This window comes from Meleagris gallopavo, chromosome 3, assembly GCF_000146605.3.
Source record: "Meleagris gallopavo isolate NT-WF06-2002-E0010 breed Aviagen turkey brand Nicholas breeding stock chromosome 3, Turkey_5.1, whole genome shotgun sequence".
Taxonomy (NCBI): Eukaryota; Metazoa; Chordata; class Aves; order Galliformes; family Phasianidae; genus Meleagris; species Meleagris gallopavo.
Window position 1 is genome coordinate 21,879,541 of NC_015013.2, and position 6,378 is coordinate 21,885,918.

A 6,378-nucleotide genomic window follows, 5' to 3' on the forward strand; every position below is an offset into this window, starting at 1 on the left:
TGATCTGGAAAGAGAATCTAGCAACTTTCATGGAAGGTTTTAGCCTTAAAATAGGGTTGCTTTAAATGAGCAGTATCCTGCAGAGCAGAGAGCCTATACACTCATTTCTATTCCTAAGAATTCTCTGCTGCTGCCTGTCACTGGGAGATCTGTATGAACATGATCACTGAAGGCTGCAATTTAAAACTCAGAACAATGCATTCATAAATCTGATGACTAACACAATGAGTGCAAACCATACTTGAGAGCAGCAGCAAATGCTGGAAAGCTGCTGTGGCTACAAAAATGTTGTCTCGTGCTTGATGCAGATTGCTTTTCCATGAGTCACCTGACCTCGGAGTGAGTCCGGGTTTTTGGTTACACTGTCAGGGTTTATTGTTTCTCGGGTTTCACAGTGCAGGACTGCCATTCCAGAAACTGACTGTTCTCTGATGGGAGCATCCCCTGGGGGTGCCTCATACTGATTGCTGTGATAAAACTGCAGCTTAGTCAGTTAGTAAACAGGCAGGATACTTATGTGGTGACTACACCTCATGTTGAGCACGTCTGCATCAGAACACTTAGTCAGGTCCACATGACTGAATCTTTGTAAGATGGCTAACATTGGAAGAGAAGTGCATTATACTAACTGTGGGGGCCAAATTTATTCAGAGACATGGAAAGATCACCCTTGTTACAAGCTAGTGAAAAACATCCTGTCAGAATATCACTTTCAGTGCTAAGTGTAATTCCAGACTTACCCAAATGCTGTGTCCTCAGACCTCAGATTTCAGACTGTAGATTAAGGTTTGATTTTTGAAGCCAGACAGGGATTTGAATTCTGAAGCCAGGTTTGGGATTTTAACCTATCTTGATGCTCCAGCTTTACCTCTAATTTTCTCCACTTTCTCCATCAAGAATATCTTTCCTGTAATGTAGAAAGAGAAGCTTTCTTTGAAAAAAAAAGAAAGTGTTATTTCAATAGCTCCTAGCTGCTGGAATCTCAAGGCTGCATTTTACACTGCATTTCTATTTCCATGCGTACCTAAGCTGTTCTTCTGCTCCTATTTTTAAAATCAAAAAACAGAAGCTATTTCTCACTTACAAAGAAATCTACTGGAGGTGAAATGAGGGCTGGGGGAAGAGACTGGATCCAGAAATCAACCTTTTTATTAAATGCTTTTTCACTTTTCTTTTCCCTTTCACGGCAGGGACACTCTGAACCAAACCTTTAATTTGAGTAATTGGTATGTTAATTTATACCACCTCTGGCTTTGATCTTTCAGTCCTACCACAGTGCAAATTTTGCCTCAATATTTAAAATTTGGAAAATCCCCTGGTTATAACATCTGTTCTTTCTCACTTCCCATTCTGCTAGAACAACTTTTTCTCTGAAATAGTTGTCTTTTTTGTGGTTCCTTTGAGAAGTGTAGTCCAGCATTTGCTATCGAATCATTTTACTGTGTATTGAGACAACTAAAGACCACTCACTCAAGATTTTTCTTATTATATTGCAGCAAGTCACAATGTAGATCTTAGTAAGTTCAAAAAAATTCAAGTGTGCATTCAATGAAAGCATGTGTGCATGACTTTTAAGTACCTGCTGAAGTCTCATTAAGCTCGTGCCTGAAGTAAAATCCACCTAAGTATTTTGCTGAACAGAGTCCCTCTGGGTTTGTTCCAATGCACATTGAAGCCAGCCAAAAATTCCCTTGAATTCAGTAAGCTCTTGGACGATTCCTGTGAGGTTTTGGGAGTGTGAAGTTCAATGTTTCTCCTGCCAAATTTCAGTTCTTGCTCTGACATGTGTTCTTTAATTCTTTACACTGTCTCCTCCCTGTAGAGGAATATAAAACTTTTAAGTCATCCCTAAAAGGCCAGAAGAGTTTTTCACCACTGTATTCAATACACTCTTGTCAAACTGAAGTATTTCAAAACCATTTATTTCCTCCTATGAGAAACATCAAAGCAAATAGTTTGAGGTCTAATATCTAGCTGTAAAGATTATATGTATGCCAATGCATCTTTATCTTTTGGGGGGTCGTGTTTCTGTTTTTATACAACTATTCAAAACACTCATTACAAATCCCACATATACGTGTGGAAACACAACTGCAAATGCTCACTATTGTATGTATTTATAAACTAAATCTAGAGGTTTAAATAGCTAACAAAACATTTTTTCTTTTTCAGAATTAGAACTTTCTCTCAAGCATGGGTAGAGTAGTAAATTTTACATTGGAAAAAATTTCAATTCAGAGTAAAACCAAGCTTCTAAATGTTCAGTTTTTCACAAATGAAAGTTTTCTGTCATGGATCTTCTAGAACATTTTAGATTACGTAGCCTTTTACTCTATAAATACAAAGGCACGTGGCACTTTCACCTCAGCTTGCCTATTTAGCAACTTAGAAACACTAATAAATTCCTCCTCAAATAACCTTGCAGTAAAATAAATGATATTTCCAGAACTTAGTATACAATGTGACAAGCTTAGCTAAATTCTGCAGAAGAAGGCTCTGGTTTCTGGCTATTGTGTTAATTTAGTGGCAGCTTCATTACATTCAGAAATTGAGAGTCAAATCTTCAGAAAGTTTAAGACTGGCAAAGCTCTGAAGTCTAACAAGCTGTAGTGGTTCAATGCAGCAGGAGATGTATTCAGCTGAATAAAAATTGGATAATAGGAGCTGAAGAACTAGCCTCTGTTCTATTAAGATGAATATTCAGTTCATTTTGTGCAGTCCCTGAATTTTCAAAAAGCTTTTTATTTTCTCCTGTCCTCTTACTGAAGCTCTTACAAGGATGGGTGAGATTTGTATGGTGGACCTGGGGAGCCAGCACACAAGAAGATGTCAGAGGAAGTCTGACAGTCAGACAGTCAGTATCTTAAGCCATATTATATACCTTCTAGATTGATCAGGACAAGATTTAAGCATAGTTTAAATTCATCACTTAGAGACTTCACAGTTACCAGGCCATCAGAGTACACAGGGAATGCCATGTCTTTCACATCCAGGCACAGATGTGAAAGGGTCTAATGGATCTATCGACCCCATCTGCAGAAGCCACTGAGGAAAATATGCAGCAAGGCAGCACTGAAGCAGCTGCCTGTAGCTGCCATAGCTCTGCTGTTCCCAAGGCTATACCAGAAAGCCACATGGCTGAGGGCGAGGACATTGCTCCTGCTGGATCCATGCCTATAGCACCCAGTATTGGCTAGTAAGACAGTTCTGGCATGGTATGGAGCTTGGCATACAAATACCACTTACCCTGAAATTGCTTGGCTCTCCACTGCACCCTGTTCTTACCCTACCAAGTGAGGGACTCAAATATTTCTTATTGGTTATTTGTACAAAAAGCCACCTTCTTGTCTTTACAAGTGCAGATGTGAAGGACTGTTTATTTCAAGTCATCACTGAGCTATGAAATATTTTCCACACCTTAAATATTACATAAAGCTAGAGGAGAGGAGAGGAGAGGAGAGGAGAGGAGAGGAGAGGAGAGGAGAGGAGAGGAGAGACAGAAGAATTAAAAAAGAAAGGTTATGTTTATACAGTGAGCCATGAGCATGTGAAAGATGAGGGTAATTAACTTTATGGAAGATTTAAGTCTCCATTTCTGTGCTTGGATGATCACTGTACTGGCCTTTCACCATAACAAGTATCCACATGATGCTTGTCTTGTAAAGAGAGAAACAAAAATCATTGCTAACCATCTTCAAAAATGTCTTCCTCCTTCATCTTCTCTGCCTGCCCATTTGTTCATGACAATGGCTTTTCTCAATCAAAAAGAAAATGGTTATTTGAAAAATCCTCTGTTGATACTACTTTGGACTTATCCTCTCCCACACTGAAGTCAGTGGTGATGTAATTAATTTCTACAGTATGATGCATAAACTGATCCCTGTTTTGCAAGGACCTGATTCTGTGTGTATTTGATACTCATCAGAGGAACACGCTACAGAGGAAAGTGAAGAGATGTTAGACTTGCAGTAGTGTTCACTAGCAGAGGACCATAAAAATATTACATGGGGAGAAGTGCCAACAATTTCTAAATCTAAAAGGGGAAAACAAAACGAACAGGAGAAAGATGAAAAAGCCTCCACATATTGTGATTCGCAGATCTCTTGAGTATAGCTGGTTCTTTTAAATCTTCCCACTGCTGTTTCCCTGGTGCTTCTTTGTCAGCCAAGCCTCTCGCCCTCCTCCCCCCCCAATAAACTAATTAAACCAATAGGTAGTAATTTATACTACTGTAATTCGTATGATCCCTCTTTATCATTCCAGGATAATCCCAAACATTTTCTGCCTTTGTGGGACATTAGCATACGTTGTACAGATATCTACATAAGGGCGGCTTATCAAAACACCCAGTTGGAAGAGCATTGTACTTGCAGGTGCAATAAATCCCCGTATTTTCAGATAACACAGTTAGTACTATTACAAATACATGAAAGCATAAGCTTTTAAGCTTTGCCTCTCACGAGCATTATTTCTTTCCCTGTTTAATCAGCAGAGCATTTCTAATGGATATGCCAGAGCAACTTTGTCATATTTTTCTTCCTCAGATAACACTACTTGGCCTGACTGTGATTCTTGGATGCAAACCAAGATTCTTAAAGAGTGGGAAGGTGGGGTAGAGTGGGCTGCGTGGGTAAGGAGCACGTGCCTGATTGCAGAACAGCAGTTAATAATGAACAGTGCTGATATCTCATCTAGGACAAGGCTGTGTTGTTTTTATTTTGGCTTTCCAAAGTCAAACTGGATTAGTCTGTCACTCTGTAATAGACACTGCTTCTTTACTTGTTATGTTTCTGCTCGTGCACTTGAAGACTGAACTGAATGCAAGTGCTACAGATTAACGTGAAACTTCATTTTAGATTGACAGCATTTTTAAAACTTATATGTCATTTTTCCCTTCCATAAGAGCAGGCCATTCATTTAAGACCACCTATGGAAGTATTCAGACTAAAAAAAAACACCTAGAAAATTAAAGTAATCTCCTGAAAATAAAACGTTAGTTAAGAAACTGAGAAATGTTGCATAATATGAAACTAATACAAAATAAAAGTGTGTTTTCTTCCATCCTTTCTACTCCCTATCCCCCCCCTTCCTTCCCCCAAGCCTTCAGCATCTCTTGGGAACTGCTCTGAACTTCCACTTAGGCAACTGCTTTAATTCTAAGTAAATCACAGAATCACAGAATGGCTTGGGTTGTAGGGGGTCTTAAAAATCACCTAGTTCCAACCCCCTGCCATGGATAGGGTTGTCACCCACTAAATCAGGTACTAGATCAGGTTGCCAGGGTAGTAAATTTTTAAAAAAGTATTCTGTCTTTCTCACAAGGGGTGGGAAAATATCTCATTAAATATATTCATGAATAGAGTTGTGATATCTGTCTTTGTCTGAGTTATCAGCTATTGCAGGAGTGGTTTCTCTTATCATGTGGCACCACTGGGTTCCAGTTGCCACAAACTTTACAGAATGACAGGGCCCATTGTAGCAGTTGTATGGAATGGGAGCATATATACTGCTATTTATCTGCCATTGTGAAATCAACTAATCAAATAGAGTAATTTTCATTCCATGGGTGAAGCTGCCAAGGTGCATATTAAATAGTTCCATTTAATGATTCAAAATGGTATCATTTCTGTGAAACAAAAGATGATGAGTATTATGGACTGTTGAAACAGCTATGCCAAGTACTTCACATATAGGAAAAATTTAGAATATTTCCATAAAAGCAAAGTATGAGAACTGAAAAAATTGTAATTTTTCAAATGGAAAAATAAATTGAAACCATACTGCCGTTTCCACTCTCTAAGATCTTTATTAACTGAATCAAAGAAGAGAAAATGAGCTTTCTTGTTTTATTACTGTGTTTGGGTTTTAGTACAAAGGCTCAAGGAACTCCTTAGTTATTCAGTAACTTCTGCTGACTGGTCCAATTGCACACTCCATAAGAAATTAATGTTTCTTATTTGAAAAAGATAAAGCTGTTCAAGAAAGATTAGGGACTTTGGGGGAATATTATAAGTAGAGACAGGCAGGACTGAAATACCTGCCTGTACCTCCATCATGATAAAACAGTGGAGAAATTCTGCACATGAGCAGGGCAAGATGCCCTCTTGATTCCAGGTATTTTGGACACTACTCATGCACAAACTGTCCAGATTTTGTGGAAGGTCACAGCAAATTTCTCAGCTCCAGTTTTAACAACAGAAAAAAAGCTCAAGCATCTTGCCTCGATGAAGTTGCTCCAGATGAACAAATCTTTTATTTTCTTTCTTCCTCCACTTTAATAGTGTTAATGATTATTTGAGCAGGATAATTACTCTGGCTAAAATCATGGCAAGTCGTACACACAGTCTGGTCTTTCAGTTCATTGAACTTTGTATTAAC

General features: G+C 38.6%; 1 long non-coding RNA gene across 1 annotated transcript in view; it reads right to left on the reverse strand.

The window, feature by feature from the left end:
• The window catches only part of LOC116216442, a 60,682-nt gene extending 58,817 nt beyond the window's left edge, over window positions 1–1,865 (reverse strand). Inside the window, exons 1-2 of the long non-coding RNA XR_004159177.1 lie at window positions 1,580–1,865; window positions 741–907 (exon numbers count right to left, since the gene is read on the reverse strand). This is a non-coding gene — a long non-coding RNA (uncharacterized LOC116216442). The remainder of the gene's footprint in view (window positions 1–740; window positions 908–1,579) is intronic.
• Window positions 1,866–6,378: the final 4,513 nt, after the last annotated feature.